This window comes from Drosophila biarmipes, chromosome 2R (genome assembly GCF_025231255.1).
Source record: "Drosophila biarmipes strain raj3 chromosome 2R, RU_DBia_V1.1, whole genome shotgun sequence".
Lineage (NCBI taxonomy): Eukaryota > Metazoa > Arthropoda > Insecta > Diptera > Drosophilidae > Drosophila > Drosophila biarmipes.
Window position 1 is genome coordinate 12,421,744 of NC_066615.1, and position 25,216 is coordinate 12,446,959.

General features: G+C 41.1%; 1 protein-coding gene across 3 annotated transcripts in view; it reads left to right on the forward strand.

Moving 5' to 3' along the window:
* Positions 1-25,216, forward strand: part of LOC108030179 (uncharacterized) — an 86,152-nt gene that overhangs the window by 6,489 nt on the left and 54,447 nt on the right. For all 3 annotated transcript variants that reach the window (XM_017102920.2, XM_044092525.1, XM_017102922.2), the window contains one exon: positions 20,101-20,146. The gene's annotated coding sequence lies outside the window, so the exon portion shown is untranslated. The remainder of the gene's footprint in view (positions 1-20,100; positions 20,147-25,216) is intronic.

Here is a 25,216-nt window from a genome sequence, read left to right on the forward strand (position 1 = left end):
TGTTCCAGCCCGAGTCTCACTCTCTTCTTAAGTGGGTTCAACTCTAATGACCGCGTGTGAAAATGAAAATGGAAAATGCTGCCTCTTCTGGTGTCTGGGATGTACATTGTACATAGTTGTGTACTGTAGTTGGCGGCGTTGGCGGCTTCATCATCGCCGTCTCCGCGCTCCAGTGCATTTGCCACGGCCATGGAAATCGCGGGGAGCAACATGTGAACTTGTGAAAAATCGAAATTCCAATTCCAAGTTGCCAGCCAGTCAGCCAGCCAGCCAGCCAGCAAGCTCTTCTTGGTCCAACGTTGAGAAATGATTTACGCTTAAATAACATGTTGCATGTGGCAAGTATGTCGTTGTTGTTGCTGCTCCGGCCAGATCGTGAAGTTCTTCCCTGCAACTTCCCCCTTTTCGAGTGGCCCACGGCAATGATAATGAATTTCTACCTCCGCCAGGAAATAAGTCCGAGAAAACCTTAAGAACAGAATAATAACGAGAAGAGGTTAAGTCCGGGAGACAGCAGCCACAAAAAATAAGGTATTCGGTGGGGAATTAAATTCAGGTCAGCGCAATCGATGCCCGCAAATTATATTCAATTACGAGTGGCCATATCGAGATTTCTGCAAATCAATTATGGCCCAGAAATGGCCAACAAAGAATAAATACTGGATGGGATTCTGGAGATGAAGAAAGAAGGTAGAAAAAATATTGAAAGCAAGATAACACTTTCAATTAATTCAAGTAAAATTAAATGGGTTTCAGAGCTTGTGTATTCACATCTGTTATTGTAAATACAATTTCATTATCTTTGGCTGATGACGCGGAAAACTTTAATTCTGTGACAATTATTTTTAAATTTCCTAAGTTTTGGCTGAAAGTTTCCAACTTACCGCAATTGGTCCGCAAGTTATGAAATTCTCCGTTCGGGAAAAATACAATAATGAAGTCATGAAAACAAAAACCAATCGGTGACAGTCTGGGCAAAAAAGCAGAATGAACGGACAAAGGCAAACAACTTAGGGGAAAATGCCGAGATAGAGGTGGAAAAAAGGCAGGAGCGGAGTGCTGAAAGCATCATCGACTACAAAAACTATTTTCGAGGGGGGGAAACTCGAATGACTCGGGCACGAATTGATGATTTTTTGCGCGCATTTTACATAATTTTCCCTTTCCACAGACCACTCAATTTCAAATTTCTTTGGTAAAATGCTGAAATTCACAGAGATTATTTTGTAATATTTGAAATTCATAATTTAGGCACAAATCGTGGCTGTTTTTTGATTATTTCACTGGCAATACCCGAAAACTGCAGCTGACAATGTAAACACAGAAAATGGCTTTTGGACAAGACCCCGAGGACAAATTTTCCACATTTCCATCAGCCCACTTTGCACTTTTAGACCATAGAAGTTCTAACAAATTCAATTACCCTGCTGTTCATTGATGGCTTTGCCACCTAACTTTTTTGTTAATTTCAACAATGTGGCAAAATGTGTTTTTCAGCAACAGCTGGCAAAAATAGAATTTAATTTGGCTAACCAAATTTGGAACTGCTAAAAGGTGCACTGGCTTTAAGTAAATAATTTCATTAGCCGAGTCCAAAGGCAGGCAAAGAAATATGTGAAAATGTGCCTTGTTTTTGTGAACCAGCATTTTTCTGCATAAATCCAGTTCATGTGTGGTTCTTTTTGCTCATAATTTTTTGCACCGGACATGGCCGTACAATTTGGGGCACGCGCCCACAGACTGGCAAAAGGGGGTTGGCAGAGCAAAAAAAAATATTATTGATATGTGTGAAAAATGGCCAACTGCATTGGCAGCGACACCAACAATGCGCAGTCAAATTGGCCCAAAAAAGTGACAAATACCTCGATACAGGACCGACAGGTAAACTTTTCCACTCTTCCACTTCTGCCCTCCTCAGCCAGCGCTTTTGTTGCGACATCGCAGTGCAACAACGGCCACAATCGATAGACAGATGGCCAGACAGTTGGCAAGCCAGACATATGGGGCTCAAAAGGCGCTTGGCACATGCCAAAATGGCAACCGCAGCGCAAAAATGCCAAACTAACAAAAAATGCGGTTGGTGGAAAAAGGGCAGCGCAGCGTAGTCAAATGCCAAATGATTTGTCAGCAATTGCTGCAGGAGCGTGAAGGGTTAAGGGAGAGAGAGTAATGGGTTAAGGGGCAGGAAGTGCAGTTCCCCGGGGCCTCTGAACGGCAACTGAAAGGGGAAGCGTTCGGTGATGGAGCTCATCAATGTCAGGAGATACGCGAATATTTGCATGCAATACGGGCAGGTGGGAATGTTCAGCGTCAGCGGAAAGGAATCTCCCGGGTTACTTTCTGCCTTTCAACACGCCGCAAAAGTTAAATCATTAAATGATTTCTTATGAATATGAAAATCTATTAAAGATAAAGATGTTAACATTTTTTAGCATGAGGGAACTAAAAATTAAGACTATGAAAATACAATTTTTTAGATAAAGCTAGTTAAAGCTAGTTATTATTCTAATAAATACGATTATATGGCCAACAGTCTGAGATATTTTACTTTTTTATATAGGGTTATGACATCTTCCGACTAGACGACTAAAAATTAAGTTAATAATAACAAAATATATGGTTTTACACAAAAGAAACCTTTAAAAATCTCTGTACCTATACAAAAACATTTAAAACATTACGATGTACCTTTAAGTTCGAAAAATACATTTACATATTTAAATGCTGACCAAATTTTTGTTTTAAATTAACCAATATTAAAAACAAAAACTAATCTAAAAATACAGTATGCAAACATCAATAAAATACGCTATTTATATTTATGATCTGCAGGGACATTGCTGTCCTTTATAGCCAGCTATTATTTGAAATTGAATATTATGGCTCTGGCAAGACATTGCTTAAGCTCCCTGCTCTTCATTAAAGTTTATTATCTTAACAGTTTGCATATTTCCTCTTTCTCCTACCGCACCACTCATCGGATTTGCATAAGTCTTTAATTGATTCGTGTCATTAGGCTGATTGATTTCGAGTTGAGAGAAATAAAGCACCGAAAGCAGCGCCAGCTGTCCGGCGATCAGCCCCACCGATTCTGCAACTCGGAGTTATCTAATGCGTTTGGATCGTGATTGCCGGACAAATGACATTTGACATGTTGGCCGGGCTCACAAGCCGAGCTTAATTGTTGGCCGCATTGTGGCCTCTCCATATGGCAGCTTTATGCTTATCTGGCGGCCAGGGGAAGCCGAGAATAAAAGAAGTGAGTTGCTCATAAATTTGTTTGTTGCCGCTGCAATTGTTTAATTGTGACTCGGGTCCGGCCTAGACCAGGCTTGGGCTGAAGTTTGGGCTTGAAAGCACTTTTGTTTCGGCCTGATAATCGGTTTAAAAGTGACTCAACTTTTGGTCTTGCATGTGGCAATTGTCCGTTGCTGCCTGTTTGTTTTTGGATGCCGCTGCTGCTGGAAATTATTGTCAATTGTGTGCTGCATAAGCTGAATTAGTTTCAACAACAAACAATTCAACTAGTTTTAATTGCGCCACAGGCAGTGGGGAGGAGGGAGGAAGAGGATTTTCGGGGGACTTCCATGGGCAGCAGATTTTGTGGTTACCCCAAGCCGGCGACCTTAGCCAAAGGTTGGGGCGCAATCGCAAATCGGATTTTTCCCTTCATAAAACGGCCGCGGGTGATGCCAGTCAGTCAGTAAGTCAGTTAGTCTGTCAGTCTGTCAGATCGTGATCGATGCCCACAATTTCCATCGCGTTTGTTATTGTTCTCCAAGGAATGCGACCGCCGCTCGGGGCTAGAAATCGGCTTCGATTTGACCGGGCCAACTGTCAACGGGCCGCAATCCGCCGAAATCTGAAATCCCCAATCCCAAATCCGCCAACTGCTAACTGTTCGCGGGCAATTGCAGCTGCAGCCTCAAAATATGGCCCATAATTCCCGAGCTTGGCCCTTTGCTTTGGCTAAATCGTGCTGTCAGGTTTCCCATAGCTCACAGCCTCGAGTTCCCAAGTTCTTAGCCCTGCGAGTTCGTGTCTTCAGTTTCCCCGGGTTCTAATTGCTAATCGAGTGAACTTACCTAATTTGTTGTTTGTCATTAGAGATTCCGGCCTTTGAAATGGCCTCTTGTCAAAGACAGTTCTGCTTGAGTTTGGGCCGACCTTACTTCAATTAACAGAAGGCCAATAAATCAGGTATATTTTATCTTATTTAAAATAAATATTTGTAAATTTTTTTAAAACAATTAAAACCATTTTTATCAGCCTCGTTTTCATTTTATTCAAGCTAATCGAGTGGCTGAAGCCAACTCAATTTGCAGCTGCTCCACCTTTGGCCATTTCCTGGTCATTAACACTTCCATTTTCGGAGGCTAGTTGAAGATTATAATTTTCTTAAATTAATTACAAATTCGACAGGGCTGTAATTGAATCTGTGCTCCACTCCTCTGAGCAGAGTCCGACTGAAAAGTTTGGCTGCTGGAAAAGCCCCGGGCCGAAAGTCCAAAATGAAGATAAACACCAAACATTTGCACACATGTTTTGGAAGGGGCGGCATGGGCGGAAGGGCGAAAAGGGGCGTGGCCGGCTGGCAGAACTTGTGACAAACTTGGCTAACCGCCATGGCAGAGTTTGCATGCTGTACGCTGTTCCATGCCATTTCATGTCCTGCTGGCATGCATGGCGTATACGCAATATGGGCAAATAAATGTCAACTTAGAAGCGACTGCAGCCCCCGTCCCCAATTTTCGGACGGAGTCGAGCCCGCATTTAATAAAACCGAAATGAAATTAAATATTCCACCACTGCTGACAAAATGTCAAGTGTAGCAATAAAGATGGGATAACCAGAAAAGGGACAGCCAAGGGGCAGTCATCCTAATGAATTACACCGAAATGCGGGAGAGCGAAACGAATGAAAAATTATTTAAAGTTGCAAAATGAAAAAAAAAACCAACAAACCACGGGAAGGAGGAGAAGAAATTAATTTAGCAAATTTTTAATTGCTCATGTCGTTTGGCGAGGCAGCCAACGATCGCATCAAGCTTCGCTGGAGCTGGCGGCTATTTGCTTTTGGCCCGGCTTGCGTGCCTCGTCTTCGCGCTGCCTTTTCCTCTGTTTTTAGCCTTTTTCTCACTTTTCTTGTTTTCCCCCAACCCGATGGTGAAGTTGAAGTTTAAGGTCAAAAAGAGAGGATTTCGCAAGGCGAAAGAGAGATATTCGCGCTGTCAACGTGGCTGAAATATCGCATATGCTGCCTGGCCAAGTTCAAGAGCAGCCGCCTGTGTATCTGCCAGATGAATATACTTTTTTACCTCAAGCAAATCAGCTTAACCCCAGAAGAGCAGCTGTCATCTGGCGCTGATGAAAATTTCATGTTCGCCTGCTGCCGCTGCTGCTGGTCCCCAATATTTTTTCCATTTGCTGTCACGTGTGCGAGTTCAATTGAAAAGGCATTTCTGTGGAGAATTCCTCGAGCGAAATTGATTCCCTTTCAAAGGGGCGTTTGTAAGCGGATGTATTTTCACAGCTTGACAGTTTTGATTTCACGAGAGTATATCGGAAATTTTGTGGAAACAACAGCTGCGCTGGACATGCAATATCTGAGGCAGACAAGTATTATTATATTAAAAGAGAGAGTTGCATTCGAAGTCACCATCCGGAAAGTATTGCTGATCCTAACTTACAAATAAGTTCCAGCAGTTCCTGGCACTTACTCCAATCGTAATGCTTATGCTAATTATTCTTAATAAATACCACTAATGAGTGATTAAACACATTGCAATTAAACATATTTTAATTAAATTAGCTGCCGTTGTCCATGGAATTCGAAGCTAAGCCGGCCAAAACCATTTCCCAAATTGGCTCGACCGTAAAAACGTTTGAATACAAATCGGAAATGTTTCGCCCAAATCCGAGCACTCAACGTAAATGAGATTTAATCACTATTTGCCATTTGAGAGCATGCGTTGGCTGGCGTTGTTGTTAGATCAGCTCCCAAGCGGCTTAATTTGCAAATATTTTTCTGTCGCCGCAACAAATTGCTCCCCATTGGACCACTCAAAGCCTCCAAGCCCCCCGAAAAATCACTCCTCTCCTCGGAGGTTCCACAAAATGATATGAAACAAAACGAGGCGAAACGCATCCCAGGGGATTCGATCGGCGGAATGCCGGGGCTCTTGGCCCGTTTGTCAGTTTGGCAGCTGGCTCGTAATTTGTAAGCCATATGACTGCGGGCAGGAAGTTGGCCATCGGCCAGGAGGAGCGCGGCCCAGGGGCGGGGCGCAAGGCGATCCATTTAATTACTTATGTATGTGGCAGGATACGGTGGCAGCCACCGATAAACCGATGCACCGGCCATGGACCCGCTGCCTCATAATCGGGTGACCAGATGGAGCTAATCAGCCATGGATATGGCCATTTATAAAAGCCAACAGAGCCATAGAGCTTCTGTCCCCTCCTCCGTCGCCGTCAGTCGTTCGCATAAAATGCAAATTTGCATTTGCCAAAGCGATTAGTTCGTGTCGAGCAGCAAGAGCATTCGAGAGCAATAAAAATATTTGCCATTGCAGCAATGCAGCTGAAACAAAACTGAATTAATCAAGGGCGGGGATGCGGAGCGACGGTACGGGGCGGGCGAGTGGCAAGTGACATCCGTTGCTCGTCAGCTTCCGCTGGCTAACAGCTACACTCAGAGAAAAGGGGCGGGAAAGAAAATATTTGATTTTAGCGTGGGAAACAATAAATATACAGCCCTATAAAACTCCAAAACTTTTAAATATGAAAAGAGTATTTTTAGGCAGATTTATTTTTTTCAGCCTGGGAGTTTTGAATTCATTATGGTTTATTTCCATGTCTTTATCTCTGTTGAATAAAATATTAAAAATAAAATTTGGACAATTGTTTTTGCTTAAAATGCATTGAATTGTAATATTTAAAACAGTCTATAGTACGTCTTATTTATAAATAAAATAAAATGTAAAATAAAATAAGTGTTATTTCTAGCCATTTATTAATTTTTTTTTAGTTTATTAAAATGTTTATCCGTTTTGCCTACTTCTTGAACATTTAATAAAATATGAGTGGTTAAATGCTTGGTAGTTAAAAATACACAATCCGGACATGTTATAAACATTATTAAAGCAATGTACGAGTATATGGTAATATCCGAGGAAACTATTACTTTGCCCCATAAGCTGGCGACTTAGTGATAGATATTTTTAGCAGTGCAGCTCTTCATTGGTTTTGTTCTGTTCGTTTTGCCCGGGGTCTCCCCAAAGACCGAACAACGGAAATGTTAAATGCCGCCAAGAGGCAGCGCTCCGCCGCCCCCGGCCCGCCCCTTGGGCCCCCTGACAGGCCCTTTCATTGATCATTGATTGAGTTTCGATTCGTTTCGCCTCGATTCGTCGGGTTGTGTTAGGACTCCGCAGTCCAGGCTGCAGGTTTGTTCGCATTTCCATTTGCCCAGCCCCGATTCCTGACTCCTCCTGGCTGCCGACTCCCCTTGGAGGGATTTTTTCATTCTGGTGAATAGACATGTTGGCCATGTTTGTTGACCAGCTCGGAGCCAACTCCCCTCATCAGCTACTTATCGCTGCTGCCGTCTGTGGCGGTGTACGAGTGTGTGTATCTATGTATCTTTGTATCTGACATCTGCATTTGTGTCTGTAAGTGACTTGCGACATAAAGTGCTTTTATTGATGTTCATTTGGTAAGGCAATTTGTAGCATTTTGTGACATTTATGCGTCTGGGCCATTTAAATGCCATTATGCAATTTGTTGTCCATCTGTTTGGGTGGCGCACAAGGAGCGCAGATACAAAGATACACATGGGAAAAGGGATATCGGGATCAGGGGAAAGAGGGACGTGTTGCCAGCCATTGACCCCTTCGATTAAGTGGAAATTCTAGTTGAATTGTCAAAGCTATTTGGACAGTTTGCCTAATGAGTTGGGACGAGCTAAGCTGAGATAAGTATAAAAGCAGTGAAACAAGAGCTTCGAAAACAGGCTAATTATGAAGGCATTTAAGCTAAATGCAAACCAGTTTGGTTAGGCTAATATACATGCACGCCGTCAGGAAATCAGAAAATTTGAGTTTGCGGTCATATCCACAACTTATGTGCATTGTATTAGCTTAAGCTTCAGATTTAATAAATGCTTTTGTGTTGGGAACTTAAATAGTATTCTATCACCTAAATTGTTCCCAACTCCCATCAAAGTATCTTTGCTTATCGAAGAGCTTCGTGTCTTTAGAAAGCAGTCCGAAAAAGTGGGTTTATTTGGCTCACATAACTCACTGTTTGACATATCAGTTAACAAGCCTTTACCACTCATTTCGAATCGATTAGGCCCACATTCAATTCGCATAAGCTCGTGCATAAATTACACATCTCATTTTATTTTATTTATTTGTCGACAGTTGGCATTCCCAACTGAGTTCGGCTTTCAGCACTCGCAGCCAGACAAATCAACTGACCTGCCACAACTCGATTTTGTCTTCACATTTTTTATTTTTACGTATAAAAATATTCGGCTAAACGTGAACGTCACTTGGCTTAAATATTCCGTTTTAAATTACAGAAATATTTTTTGTTTCGCTCTCGTTTTTTGTCTCTTGCTATCTGTATCTATGCGCCACACATTTAGGAGTAAAAACGAGTTTTCATAACCAGCGGTGGTTGGGCAATTTCGGTTCTCTCCCACTCGGCTGCAGTTCATATTCATTAATTTATCACTGCTGCTGCGGGTTGGGTAACCCAGTCTATAAGCAGATATATTTGGGAGCGTGAATGTTTGTACTTTTCGGTGCTACCAATTAAGTGTGAAAAACCTTTTTTACTTCTCTTTTTTTCGGCTGACTTGCGGCCTTGCCGCGGTGCCAGCAACGCTTACTGTCACAGTGAGCGAAGTGGCAGCCGCAGCAACGAGTTTGGTTTTGGTTTTGGTTTTGGATTACAATGAAAAATGGCTCGAAGGCGTCTGCGGAAGTGCCGGGCGATAATGATGGAGTGGGCCCAGCGACTCCTGGAGAGGGTTTAAGTGAAAGGAAGGAGTCATGAGGTTGGAGGTGGGAAATTCAAGCCTTAATGAAGGTCGCTTTCGCCTGAGATTAATTAAAACAATTTATGGGTGCAAATTCCTTGTGGGCTCATCAGCATTTTTCATATAAATAGCTCGACTGGAAATTCCTTTAAGCCTGTTAACCACATTTTGGTTACCTTTATATTTGTAAAAATATTTTGCTGCAATTTTAACTTAATTAATTTACAGAAACATGTGTTAGTAAATGCCACCAGTATTTAGTTTTGTTAAACAATACTTGAAGTGGAAACTTAAACTTTTTATGGAAAAACGTGGGAGGCATTTGAAAAAAGCCAGCAATTCACTTCACTTCCCTTGTTTGTCTTTCCCTGCATTTTATTTGTTTTTCGCCATTCGATGAATATTTTATTTGCAATTGTTGTTGCTGTCTGCCCTATCTCCCCATAAATTTTACATTCTCCACTACTTTTATTTTCACTCGCTGTGTTCCAAATGATTTAATATGCAGAGTCGTAAATTTCATTCAAAAGTTTCTGGCACTCAAATCTCGGTGTGTATTTTTATTTTTCCCTGCTGTGGGTATGTGTTTTTTGCACCTCTAACTTGGCATTACGTGAGTTGTCTGCCCCCGAGAGACTGCCAGTCGAACTTTGAGAGGGAAACAAATCAATGTCTTTCCTTCAGACACCCAAATCCACCGCCTGCCCCTCTTTTCTAAGCCATCGATGAAATTGCATTCGCCTGTGTACCAGTGTTTGTTTTAATATGCGTTAAGCGCGGTGGCTCCTGGTGCACGTTAAAAAATGATGTAGTATTCTCTTGTATTTCCTAAATTTATAAAATAAATCTGTACTACAAGTGGACTAGTTTGTATGCAGTTTTAGTTAGCACTCTTTATTTTTTTTAAATTTTATCTAACCTCTTTGCTTACAAAAATACAAATCAAGTGGCTGCATTTTTCTGCATGCCTCTGTTGTTTCGCCAACGTGCCACACTTCGATTTAGATTTTCCACCCAGCACCCACAGTCCCCGCAGCACTAAAAACTTCACCGAAATGCATTTGCGGTTGAAGTTTTTTGTTTGCCTTTTTCATTGTTTTTTTTTTTGTGTTTTTTGGTTGCATTTGTCACAAGTTGTTGCTGTTGCTGGCGCTTCACTGTTTGTGCAACGTGTTTGCGGCTGTGTTTGGCGGGCTTAAGTTTATTTTCAATTTCAGCCAAAAAATAATATCATGTTTGCTTTCGCTGTGCAACCAAATCATATGTTAAATAAATATGGCATTTTGTTCTGCGAAATTGCAATTCTCATTCTCTAAGCTGTGCGATCCGAGTGGGGACACACTTAAAAAGCGCAGTTTATTGGCCATATTTATTGTAAATCATGGAGCGCAGAAATGGGGTGGCTGCGGAAAATGGCAAGAAAAATACGAGAAAGCCAACGTCTTGCCGATGCGGTTGTGTTCAAGTTGCCACAAATTGTGGCGTTGCTGCTGCGAGGCTGCTGCCCCATCCTCAAGCACTTCTACAATTTCCACTTTTTCAGTGGCGTGGCGACTCGTCTAAAAATAGCTTTTCCACACGCTTTCAGTGTGTTAAAAATAACATCATATTTTTCATAGTTCTCGTAGCTGTTGCTGTTGCACTTTGCGCTCGAATTGAAGAAATGTGTGGCCAGTTTGCGTGTTGCCAGAGGGAATCGCAGGGCTCAGGGCGCTTGAGGCTAATAGTTAATAAAATGCCAGAACCCTTAAAGGCAGTCACAGTGCCCGCTTACCCCTCCGCTAAGCGTCTCCTGGCCATAATCAAAGTCAACAGCAAATGTACCTGTTAGCATGCCCGGCACTCGCACACATGTGTGTCCGTGTGCACCTGCCTGCGACTCGACTTGACTTGAGGTTGAGGTTGAGGCGAGTTGACTTTGCCGCCAGTCGTTCTACCCTAAAGAAGGGTATCTTAATCTCTGTGAAAAGTATATCAGTACAATGGTTCAGTGGGTTAATCAGGAAGCTCAAATGTGTTGCATAAAATTACTAAGTTAGATAATATTATATATGATTTTATATAAAGTTCTAGTCTCAAAGAAAAAATTAAATACCGCTCATAATGGTACATTTAGTGATTATTCTGTAGCTCTCAAAAACTTGGTATCTTCGATCCTTGTTTAGTAACAATCTTAAATTCCTAGATTTTTTCTTAGGTTTTAATCTGCATTAAATAAATAATATATATATAATTAGTTATATATAAATCTTAGACAATATTTAAAATTTTGTGTTAATCTGAATCTAACAGTTTAAAAATGTTCTGAGTATATCTCAATATTTTATATTCAATTTAGTTCTATTAGATATCATAATCCGTTTCCAAGATTTCGATTAAATATTTAAGGATTATAGATAGACATTTAAGTATATATAGATGACAGATTATTATTATTGTAAGGTATTATATTCTGTGCATTTTCGGGCTGTCTGTTAAAGACAGGGTATTCTTCTCTTCTGCTCCTGAAACTAATCCCAACCTTAAGGCTGCCTCTCTCACCTAAGTTGTCTGTGGCAGGCTTTAATGCCTGCGTGTCATGAATGGCATCGCAATGTTTCCACTTTGGGGCTGCCTGCAAACACACACATATGTACGGGGTACCGAGTTGGCTGATAAAATTATGACATATGAAACTTTGGCTGACATCGGGCTAAGCCCCGGCGAAAAGGCATGCAAAGCTGTCTCCTGTTTTCGGCTCCCTTCTGGCCCTTTGTTTCGGTGATTCGCCCCACCAAGCCGTTCTGGCCATAAACATGCACACTACATGGCCTGATAAAGCGACCCGGCCAAGTTGAGCCCCTCAACGTGCACTTGATTAAAGTGACTAAGAACCGGCGATTGGTGAGTCTCCGGGGAAGGCATGGCATTAAAGTGGGCGGTGGTGTTGGCTGAGATCACGAATTTTCCTAGGTAATTCCGTGGCAGCAGCAACCGTTAATGGCCAGCCAGCACATTATGTTACGTATACGCCGTGTGGGCGTCGTCAGCACAAAACTTGTCGAAAGAAAAAGTAGGAGAAAGGCGCCCAAGTCGGAGGACTCTCCCTTGAGAGCTGATGTTGTCATTGTGACTGCACATTTGCCGTTTTAATTAAAACGAAATTAACCCAGTCCAATGACGGACAGGGGCAGATGTTTGTGGCACTTGCGGGCGGTTGCGAGTGGCCAGAACCGCGCTGATGTAAGCCACATTTTTAATATAAATTGTAATATGTTGAAATTGCTCTGCGGCTGAAGTGCAATTAACAGGTGTGAGTGGTTGGGGAGCCAGCGATGATAATGCATATCAAACAATAATGTAAAGGAAAGCGGAAAACTTGATTGGACGTCGTCACTCAAGCGGTTGAAGTTTATTCATAAATATATAATTATTTTCCGCAGATTAAGGGTTGCAATGAGAGCTTTACTGTCCTTACAAGACATAAGTTATTTACATATCGGTAGATAGAGATACATTTCCTTAAAAGAGTTATAGGATTTGTTTCTATATTTCTTTAACATTCCTTTTTAAATATAAGGCTTTTTAGTTTATCTATTCTATTCTCATAAGATCACTTTAAAGTTTTCCCATTTTTCCGCATAAAATACCATAGTTTCGCCATTCATCCCAGTCTTTTCACACCATATTGCCATCTGATACTATTTTTTATCGCTTTGTACTCGCTGCACAAAAAGTAAGCTCGGAATAGCGCGAACAAGTTGATGATGATCCGATTAAAACTCTTATCAGTTAGTTATTCCTCCCGCCGACAGGAATATCCCCATAGAGCCAACTTAGATTGGGGGCGGAGATTCGAGGGGCTGAAGTAAAGTAAATTCTGTTCACAGAAGAGGCAACAGAAAAAGGGGCAACCAAGTCCGGCAAAAAGGCGCAACGAAGCGGCAACAAAGTTTCAGTTTCAGCTTCAGCTTTTTATAAATATATTTATTTTTTATTTTTTCGCCAACTCTTTATGCAAAAGGGCGTAGAGGGGGGGAATGGCGGGGTGGCCGGAACAAAAGGCCGACGAGGGCTACAAATTTCACTGGCTTTGAATAAGTTGGCTTTTTGTTTCAGTCCCGGCCGCCCATCTTATAAATAAAAACATATTTATGCAAGGCTAAGACCAAGGATAAGGATGATCCTTTTCGAAACTGCCGGATAAGTGCTGCGGCGCAACTTTGGCCACGAACAAAGGGGCTGCGGGAAAAGTGGCCATTTTTATGTATTTATTTGCCGGGCCTGCGGCCAAAAGAGGCGATTGCAACTGCGAAATGAAATTTATTGCAGGTCGCGACGTTTTTTGTAATTAAATGTTTGGTCAGTGGGCAAACTTTAACTCGGCGCTGGGCAAAAACAATGTCTCGGAGCTGCCTGAAAGCCAAATTGCAACAAGCTCTGGGCCGCATCAATTTCGTAATAAATTCTCAGAGCCAAAAGAATACAGCGGAAAAACAGAAACGAAGGTATTTGGCCTTGATGGTGGGCGTGGTCGTGGTCGCGGCCTGCCCCTCTCTGTGTTGCACAAAGTTCTTTCGAAACGCTCAGCATAATTTATTTGCTTTGTTGTAGCTGCGTTTTTCGAGTTTCTTCTGAAACGCCCTGGAAACATGCAAATTAACTACAATTTTGATTTTATTTGATGCCCAACGCCCTCTCCATAGCTACAGCTGGGGTCGAAAAAATAGCAGTTTTTCAAAGTAAATCAGTAAAAACTGAAAAGTCGATTTTAAAATTAGTCTTTTGTAAGCCAGTAATTAATAAAGCTTAAAAGTTAAAATTAAATGTAGTTTGTCTAAGTCTAGCAAAATATTTTCGATATCAGGAGAGTGTGTGTCATAGTGCTATAACGCCCATCCAAAAATTGACAAAGTGACCTTCAAGCTTTTAAAAAATTTTAAAATACCTTTTATCCATTTTCTTTTAAAATAATTTGTTATAAATTTAATATAAATTTTTAGAATTTAGTGAAATAATTAATTTATCTATTTATTTAAGTTGTTTACTATCATCTCCACCAACATAGTACATGCTCATTGTTTGCCTCTTCATCGAATGCGAAATTTATGCTTTTGTTTGGCTTTATTTGTTTTATGTTTTTTCCATCAACCTTTTTGTGTTTCGCGGTTGCTGCTTTGGTTCTTGTTTTTGTATTATGATGCTATAAGCCGCTAATTTTGGTTAATTATGGGTTTTTGATTGTCATTCTCCGTATCAAAAGGGGCTTTTAAGAATCCCAAAGAATTTGCCTCTGATGTCATAATGCGAAGTCATGCGTGAGTGAGAGAGTGAGGTTGAAGGTTTTTGGTCAAAATAAACAGACAAAATAAAAATAAACAAATTTTTGGCCATAACCGATGGACGTATAGCATCTGCTCTTGCGGGAATAAAATAATAATTCACATTTTCCATGAAAACATTTGGATGCAAGGAAAAACAACTTGACATACTAGTTTGAAAAGCATACATTCGTCTCAAAATGCCAGCATTTCCTCGTGCACAATGGGCATTTATTTTATGCCATTTTCCGTGCCAGCTACAGTTACACATTGAATTTTGAATTTCAATTGCTGCATTCGTAGATTTGTGAATTTTCCGAATGCTCATTGTTTTGCTGCCGTTGTTCTCTGTAAAAGGGAAATTGAAAATTGGAAATTTCGCCCATGCCAGCTGGCTGGCAAACTTCAATTGTATTCAAATATTGCCGACATAAATTATCATTTTGTGAGCCAAAGTGCATGGGGCATGCCGGAGCCCCAACTTCCTACCTTCCACATTTCGTGTGGGCTGCAGTGGCCTTGTTACTAATAACCTCAATATGAGTTACACACAAACAACGCCTCTCTTGGCCATCTTCCATTTGTTGCTGCTACAGAAAGGGTAACAGTCTTTGGGGGTTCTCATGTTTCTAGCCGAGAGTTTTCCCTTTTCGGTTTCACTTTTCACCAGTCGAGTTCTCAGATTCGGATTCAAGTGCATGACGAGCAGGCAGGGTGGGCCAAGTGGGTAAAATGGGTAGAAAGGGGGAAATTGGTGAAAGGGGGCAGTGTGAAATCTTAGCCAGCCACAGCAGCTGAAGCTCAGCTCATGAGGCCTGATAATTAGAGTACAAATCTGCTTGCAAAGCTCCAGCGAGCAGGGGAAAGTTGGATAAGCCAGGGGCTTATGGGCATCTGCAAGATACAAATACATCACACAGCCCGTTCATAGGTATGTAGAGCAGATGGCAAGATGCGTGCCATAACTGTATACCGATAAATGCATAAATTGATGATCGGCCGCGGCATGCTGAAAAAGCAAATTACCAACAATTTAACAAAAACCGTTAGGGAAGAGAGCCACGTTCATTAGCCGCTGCAGCGGCTCCTGCTCCTCGCATTTCCGCATCTGTGCCAGCCATCTATCTGCCGCATCCTATCCCAGCCCGTATCCCCTATCCCAGGCATCGCATCCCATCAGCTACAAATTGTATCGAGTGCAATGCATAGAATTTATTGCTTCCTGCCAGCGCGCGATGCCAAAACCCAAAACTCCTGCAACTGCAACTCGAACCCAAAGTCAAACTCAAGCCGAAAACTAAAAACCGCCGACGACTGCAGCAGCTGCTGAAGCCGGACTGGCAATTATGCCATTTGACATAATTCATAACTGCCGCTGCAATGGAGCACTGGGAAAAATTTTAAGGGAAAAACTTTAAAAAAATGTCTATAAGCTACATATCTAAACACTTTGAAGGAGCCTCTACTAAATCTATGTAAAAATTTTTTTTTTTAATCTTAAATATTTAAAAAATTTGTATCTTTTGGTTAACTAAAGATACTTAAAAAAAAAATTAAAATACAAATCTGTGGAAAGGCATCTAGCTTTATATGGGTAAACGAGTCTTGAAGATATCTTAAAATGAAACACAAAACGTCGTTGTAATATCATGAAAAATAAGAAAATTATTCAGATATAATAAGCCTAACCTATCCGAAGTCTTTAAAAATATTAGAAATATTAATTATTTTTATTATATATATATTATATATTTTAGATCTTAAACAAAAACTATCACTGCATTGCTGTTAAAGTAACAAATGCTATCAGCTTTTAAAATAAATACAACAATAGTTTTTCAAATCAGTTTTTCTAGGTTTGGTTAAGTTTTTAATAACCAAAATATTTGGAAAATATTTTTTTTTTCTTGCCGTGCACTAAACGGCCAGTGCAGCCAGTTTTGGTTGCAACTCTGATTCCCGGCCTTTGTTATCATCAATTTATGCGAACGAAAGTTGTTTGAACTGCGTCTTGGCTGCTGCAGCGGCCACCGCTGCTGATGAGGATGATGGGTATCAGTGGTTGTGGTAACATGAGGGAGCTCCACGAGGGGCTCCTCGAGTGCATCCAGCAGGAAACTCTTCCTCCGGCTGACCACGTTGCCTGGCCTGGGCCTCGGCAGCGGCTTCTCCTGGGAATCAGGTTAGCCTGGCTCTGGGATGGAAACCATATTTCTTCGCTTCTTAATAAATTGACAAAAGTTTGTCATATGCATTGTTAGCCAAGAGCCCCTTGGGCATAGTTCGGCCCCCTTCGCAGGCCCCGCTCCACGTCCCTGTGGTCGAAACCCCCTTCGCGTTGGCCTATTTACCCGCCTCGGCGCCGAGTGGGTGGCTCTGGTCTTTGGCTTTGAGTGCGGAAAACTGCAACTGCAACTGCAGCTATGCTGTTTTGATGAACTTTGGGCTGCAACTGTGAAAATTCCTCTTGTCCCAATATTCCTCCTCCTTTATCCAATGCCCTATAACCTGAGCTCGTGGCTGCTTCTAGTTATTTAGGTATTTGGGTTACAGATGGAGCAGGGTGCCAGTGAGAACATGAGATATGTAATAAAGAAATGGAATAAATAAAAAATATTTATTTACTCGGTGTTCCCTTTGAGCCTTTCATTTTAGGCCACGTTTTGACCTCCCACTTAAATCTCTATGGCATCTTTTAGTGGAAGATATGATTTTACTTGCACAAGTTTCTGTTAAACTTGTACAGGAAGTTGCGCGAAGTTTCAGCCTTCGCGTACCTTATTATACTTATCCCTATTTTCCTAGAGTATTTGCCATTCGCTTGATTGCCCTGATTTTCTTTTGAAGTTTGCAACTTTGTCGGGTCCTGCATTCATGTTATGAATTGAAACTAGCGCCCAAAGAGCATTTGAAAATTGTTTGCCCCAAAGAATCCCCCGCTCGATTGTATGAAGGGGAATTTAATTAAGGCAGCACCAAAGTCTGGACTCTTCCCAGTTTTTTGGTAAAAAGAGGGCTGCTGCAGTTGCATTCAACATGAGCAGCGGCTGGCTCTAATTACCTGTGCACAAACTTTTCCCCGTAAATGTTCGCATTTATTTTTGCAGCTGAGCCATTTTTTGTTCGGTGTTTTGCTGCCTTACTAACATGCAACACAGCAACAGTTGCCGGTGCAATGTGTTCTAGTTGTTTATGCATTATTCACATATTTATGCTGCATGCTCAGTTTCAGTTTCAGTTCACTGGGCTTTATTTTTACTTTCAGCTTACTGCAAATGTGGCACATGACGACGGCACAGTTTGCAATCAACAAAGACGGAGAAAGGGCGGCTCTTCATATTTGTTTGGAAAACATGTGGAAGCCCCGCCGCTGTTGGGCCAAAAGTTTTCAGCAGCCATCCAAGAATTTTCACTTTTCATTGCTGCAGGGCACCAGCGGCAGCAGCGCGGCAACGTTGCGTGCCGCATGCAACAAACAAGTAAAGGCAGCAGCAGCAAGTTACAGCCTTATTACTGATTATTGTTATTTGTCAATGATTTAATTCGGATTCGACTTGATTGACAAACACTCGAAAGTCCGTCCCCATCATTTGCCAGTCACTTCAGACTGTTGCAATCCCAGTGGCAAGTTGCAGCGGTTCAAGGTTGCCAGTAAACAAAGACCCAGAAACTCCGTTCAATGCTAGACTATTTAATCGATTATCTAGCCAAAATCCATCACTTTATGTATGCCAAAATGGGATTTTTGCCATCTGAGCAGCCTCCTCTGCGGGTCTTTAGAGCCAAATTGCATTTTACATGCATGGCCGCAAAACTAATTACCAACTGAAAGTGTCAAGCCATTGAGGCCGGCCCTTGTAGTCGAGTGTTCATTTGGCTGGAGTTCTCTCGGTTCAAGTGTCAAGTTGAAAAAGTTTGTCTGCAACAAAGGCAGAAAAATAAAAAACGGCAAACTAGACCTACACAAAACGCTCATACGTAACTTTAAGTGCAGCAGACAACATGAAAAATTTACAAGGCCCAAAAAAGATCACAAAAAATAAAATGGAAACACAAGAGGAAGAATCAAAGAGGTTGTTGGGTTAAGTATAGAGGTCTGCAATACCCTGCAAATTTGAATTATGGTACTTTACTGCTTAAATTTGTTTTATATATCAACAAGACGTTAAAGAGATAACTGAGTGAACATCACAAGGCACCCCAAGAAATCATAAACATCTTAAAAATAGGGCACATAAAAACCTGGCCATAAAGTATAGCGCAAATACTGATTCTGAAAGGGCGTAAAAGGGGTATAAAAACGCCGTAAGTTATTAAAAATGCATGGGGAAGGAAAGCAACCCAAAGATGTTATACTGAGAGAAAATAAAGAATTTTTACTATGATTGAGGGAGATTGAGAAGTGATGAAAAGAAATTGTTCTTCATTTGAAGATATAGTTTTTCCCAATACGTAAAATGTTACAATAGGATTATCAAACCTGAAACACATCAAACATAAATAATAGTGCTCTTAAAAACTATTTTTTTAACTTTTAATTTAATGAATTGTTTCAAAGTATCGATATTGTGCAACATCGAAAATTTCGGACATCGATAAAATCGATTTTGACCCTATAACAATAAATAATGAAAATGTTAGATAAAATTAGATACCTATATTCACTTTTTCTTATTTTATTTTAAAAATCAAATATAATCACTAGAAATACGTTGTAGCGGTTCTATTGTGGTGGATTCATCGATAATTCCGATTAAACCAACCCCTTGGCAAATCGATTATTGATATTAAAGTAACACTTCTTCTGTTTCTTTTCTAAATTCCTTATCAAGGCCAATTTCAATAGTTCTTCCCAGTGCAGGAAAACGAATTATTCTATTTAGTTTTTCCTAGCTGTGTCGCTGAAAAATGGCTGCAACATAAAAATTGACCTCAGCGACAAAAGGCGGCCAACGACATAGCCGGCAACTTTAGGAAGCGAGTCCGGCAGTCCAGCAGTCCAGCAGTCCAGAAGGGGGGAACTGGGGCTGCCAGGGGCGCTGGCCGAGGGGGCACGGGGGCGCAGCACACACTCAAAAGTAGAGCAGCAATTGCAAACTGGCCCGGACCAAGTCGAAGTAGCAGCAGCAGCGGCAACAACAACCGGCTGGCCAAACGCGATCAACAACCCAGCCAGCGAACACATTGCAGCCCAGTTGGGGGGCCTGGGCGGGCGGAGGGGCCGTGTCTTGGTGGGCAGACAAATTACAGTAGCCAGATTTTCCCGTCTTCAATGTTGTTTTGCATTTTGCACTCCGGCCACGCCCAACGCCCCCCCGTTGTTGCTGTTTAAGTTGATGTTGCTGCTGCTGCTACACGCGCTGAACATGTTTTTGTGCTCTCGCTATTCATGGCTCTATCTTTTTGTTTGGCCCGTAGGTTTTTCTGCTTTTTTTCCAGTCTCTAATGCTCTCAAGAATGTGGTTTACTTTTTGGATGAGTTAACAAGCCAGCCGGAGTACATGTTCTGGTACATTGTTGCCGCATGCACACGTTTCTATGGCCACCTCGAATTTGTCACAGAAAGTGTTTGCCCGAGCTCGTACATCAGATTGAAGTGATAATTCAAGACGAATGTGCGACGTGACTTAGGGCATAAATCAATTTATGTTTGCTTTTCGGGCTCGCTAAATGTCTCATGAATTGGCTTGAGCCATGATTTAAAGCCTGGCAAATTACTAAAAATATGTTTTACCTCGTTTGCTCGTTTCAGGAAAGCTTCTGAATTGGTTCTGCCGCAGCTGGACGTGTTTGTTTGGGTAAGTAGGGGCTGAACAATTGGAAGTGTAAATAAATTAGCCTTTATATTTGGTTTAAAAGCTTGTGAAATTCTTAAAAGATTTCTATAAATAAGGAACTTTATGTTTGCAATGAAAAAACCATTTCTGTTATAAGTAAAACCAATTTATTCAAAGACAGTGCATGAACTAGTTTTGACTCTTAATAGCCGTTCCCATTTCGTACTCGCTTGGCATGGGTTCGAGAGCAAGAGCCATGGCATTGCTGTTTCCCTGCAATTTATTAAAAATAAATGCAAATCAAGAGCCAGAAACCAACTCTGTGCCAAATGTGTCAATTGGGGGAATCCCCTGCCCCTCCCACCCGGAATTCGGCACTCTTTCGCTTGGTGCTAAGTGCGTTGGCCTAACGGCAACTTTCTGGCTTATTTATGTTTGTGACAGCTCGCCGAGTCCCATATGGTAATGAGGCCTAGTTCTGTTGACCATAAACGGATTATCAGGCAATATTACGGCGCTCACTTTTCTTTTTCGCCGCCATTAGCCGCGGAGGAGATGGTCCCGGCTCGAGTCATAAGATGGCATTAGCTTGATTATGGCCTGGCAGAGTGTTTAATACGCACTTGATGCCACCTCTCACTCTGGCCCATTTTGGCCAACAAGCCCGGTGAGGCGTGGCCCCATTTGCCGCTGACGTCTTTTTCGTCTGTGGCCCAGAGGGGCGGCAGGGGATGGGGCCTCCGACCTGCCCACGCTCCTCGAGATTTATGGCCAAGTGTGCGCTCGGCGTCAGCGTCGCTCATTCTCAATCTAAATCTGAATCTGACTCTGATGGTGACTTATTTATGTGACTGGCGGGCTGCTGTTGCGCTCGCAGAGGCGTGGGCAGCTCCGCGGCTCCAAGTGCTTTTCGCCGCCTTTCCGCGCGTTTTTCGGCAGCCCAAAACGGTTGCAAAGTGCTCTAGTGCAGAGAGAGAAAAAAAGTGGTACTGTACTCACTTGATTTTTCATTTTAAAATGTGTAAAAGAAAAAGTTTTCATTGGGTTTTTGTTTAAAAAGACCTTTAAGAAACCATTTTTAAGAATTTTAAAAAAATCAGAGAAAAAGATCATTTTTAATATATATATTTAAATTGGTCAAAAATACAATGTTTATAAATTTGTTGAACTAAAAAAATACAGAGATAAAAATCATTTTTATAATATTAATTTACATTTGTCAAAAATACAATTCTTATATCATTTGTTTGGTTTACATATCGTGTAGGGTGGGTTCACTGCTTTAAAGCGTTTTTTCTAATAACTCCTTATGCATATTATATAATGTATTATATACTGGGACTTAATTTTTTTTATTTATATTACTCAAATAGCTTTTTTTTAATATTACAAATACAATATTACATTCTAGACCATATTGTATTTCGATGTATAATAATATTAAAGAAGATTAGCGGTAGATCCAATTTTCTTAAGTAAGCTCCTTTGGAAAAATCCCTTTACAATCCGATAATTTTGTCTCTATGCAGCGCGATTCCCTTCAGTGAAATTAGTTAGCCGCGATCCGGACTCGCAATCTTTGATTTATTGCTAATTTCGGCAGCGGGAAATTCCCTTAGCCGTGGCAGTTGCAATTCGGTAGCATTTTGTTGCTTTGACACCAATTGGTGTTTTCGGCTGTCTGTGGCACGCTATTGTGCATTGTTGCTGCTGCTGCTGCCGATGTTGCTGCTGCTAGTGCTGCTCCGGTGATGTTGCTGTTGCTGGTGTTGCATGTCAGTCACTCAAATGGCTGACAGCCAGCGAACTTCGTGTTTCAGTTCGACTTGTTTTCGCTGCAGAAGCTGTGCGGCAGTTCAGGCCGCCTCAAGTGGCCCACTGAAGGTCAGGCAATTGGTGTTGCCGTTGCCGTTGTTGTTGCTCCCATTGTTGCCGCCAATATTGTTGCTGTTGCCGCTGGTGCCATTGCATCCCAAAAGTGATCGAAACAATGTGTCGAGAGCCCTCGAGTTAAGGCACTTGAATGGTCAATGCCGGTTTTGTGGTCACACTTCAAATTGCTTGTTTTTATATATGTATATTTTATTAAAAACAAAGGCCAAGAAGGATTACAATACTTCGAGTTTAAAATACTAAATGTTGATTAAACATCATTTAATCATGTATAAATACATTTATTGATTCACATATTCGAAAATCAAAATATAAGCTAAATACCATAAAATTTTTATTATTGATTCTGAAATCACATTACTTACATATATTTCTTAGTCTGCGGTAAAAATAAACAAAATATAAAACTATCTTTAAAAACAATTAATAACCATTCAAAATGAATGCATTTTTTTATAATGTAAATGTTTACAGAATGAATATTGAAAAAAGATTTTAAAAAGTATCTAAAAAGGTGTTATTGATATTTATTTTCAATATTCATTTTAAAAACATTTACATTTTAAACAATTTTATTGTTGACTTTTCCTTCCCCCTTGCCAAAGAATAAATATGAATTCAAAACAGTTCTCTGTCTGCGGTGAAAAGCAAAAAAGATTGAAAATATTTAACTGTCTCCGAGCTTGATAAATTATTCTGCCTATTGAATATTGATGTGCCAGCCGACATTCCATGACTCAATCTTGAGCAATTTCGCTCGCAAAAAGAGAAAAACAATCAAGGAGCCAAACAAAACAAAACATTTGGCATATCATGAATATTTTATGAACTGAACCCAAACCCGTTTCGCTCGCCACTCGACTCCGCCTGCGATTTTGACTTCAACTTCATCTTCGTCGGCGGATTCGTTCGACATTTCGCGCGCGGCTCACTCACTCGCCCTCATTACAAAACACAAATCATGCATTGCGTTTACTTAACGGTTAACAAAAAGCTGACAAATTTATTGTCACCGGTGACATAAATATTGGTATCAGACTTCTGACCGACTGGAAATGTGTCAGGCGGCGGTGGCTACCGCGAATTTGCCAAAAGATCGTGCTGTAATTGACATATATACGGGCATGGGGCATATAGTATATCGCCGTATATCAGGTTCTCATTATGCATGACTTGGGCCAAGACAAAGGCCAAAATGGCCGGGAGAAACCGCTTGAGAAAATAATCAAAAGCGTTCTCCGGAGTGTTTGTGTGGTCGCCGCTGCAAGATCAAAGGAATAAATACATGAAACTCACTTTTAATGAGGGTCACATGGCTCTCTGCTGTTGTTTCCTCCTGAGGTTCATCTTTTTGGCCAACTAATTTCGGATTCTTATCTTGGCTGTGACACAAAAACAAAGCATTTAGCTCAATTAATATTTCCCAACGGGAATTGCTAAGCGTGTGATCCACTTAAGAACAGTGGCAACAATAAATTTGTCGCTCCTCAACAATTTATTATCTTATTATATTTTATTAATGTAATTTTATAACCTCTTGAAATTTTAACAAGACAGTTAGAAGGTCTGATTTTAATTGAATAAATTGTTGATGTAATTGTTTGTCTAAATTGGTTTCAAGTGCTGTTAGAACATAAAAAATGTGTTAATAAAATTTTTATATCTATCTATCTACCATCGAGAAATATTTTTAAATACATCCTGTAGATTTAGAATTTTTAGTTTATGTAGATCCTACAAACTTTCGTAGATTTGATAATCAACTTAAGTTTGATTTATGTTTCGGAATTTCCCCTAATTTTTATGGGCAGCCCACGAGGGTGTTCTTACATTCTTTCACTTTCCGCTTTTGTGACCCGTATTTGGTAGTATCTGATTAATGTTATGCATATTTTGTAGCTACACATCTTGCTAATGAACTGCTAAATGCAAAAATGGGTTCTCAGCGCGCGTCTCAGAAATTTCACTTTTCCAACTGGGCATTGCGAATGCCATACGCCAACCGGTTGCAAACACAATATCTAGTTTAAATGAATTTCTTTCTGCAGCGCTGCTCGCTTTGTTTTTTCCTTGCCAATTTTAATTAAAACATTTCGGCTGAGTGAAAGTTTTCCCCTTCGCATTAGCAGATGTGGGTTGTTTTTGCTGCTTTAATGGTCAATTGTCAGCTTCCGTTCTGCGGAGCAGAAAGCAGGAGATGGCGAAGATGAACAAAAGACAATTTTAATTAAGGCCCAAACAATGCACAATTTGTGGCGAATTAAATGGCATTTTTCCACTTGACAGCCCGACGAGCGAAATGGCCGAAATGTGCGAAGCCAACAAATTGTGTAGCCGGTTAATTAATTGCCTTAATAGTTCACAGATGTTTACAGTTAAATCTGGATGTTATTGTGCTTCATTGTTGTTTCGCCTGATGTTTTCATCGTGCTGACTTCATTTGAATGCCTTCTGCGCTCGCCCCAGCCCCAGTTGGGGCACTTGAGGTGCTTCGCCATCCGAGTTTGGAGCTCGAAATGTCCTTCTGCCGAGCCAGCGAATTCTTCAGAGTTCATTGACTCTGTACCGAGCCCCGGCTTTTGGCCCTCAGTTCGCTTTGGCCAAGCCATGGGCTGAATTTAACACCTTTTTTGTTGCGGCCGCGCATGTAAAGGCCCAAAAGCAGACCTAGACAGAGTCGCAGAGCCAACAATGGTTGTTCTCTTGCCGTTGCAGCTGCCGCAACAATGACAACAGCAGCAGCAACTGCAGCAGCGACATGGGAGCAGCAGCAGCAGCAGCAGTAGGAACAACCATGGGCAAAACCCTTTAAAGGACAGCGGCAATGCACTCAAAAAACTGACGACCCAAGAGCATGAGTCGCAGAACGTGACGTGACGAGATGCGACTGACGAGCAGAAAACGGACAACCATCCGCATTTAAGTCTCAAATTGATTCTCCCCAGACAACAATGCGACCTTGCTTTTCTTGCAGTGCACACAGGGAGAAAATGCGTCGGACATATTTGTTGTCATGATAATTAAATTCAGTGATTTGTACCTAGTTGCCAACTTTAGTTTAAGTAAAAGTGATTTATGCATAGGCTATGTATTTTCTTCATCTAAATATCTAAAGAAATGATTATTATTCCCAACTAGCTGCTTATTTCCTTTTCAGCTTTTGCTTAAAATCAAATTTTTTCATAGTAACTTTTGAAG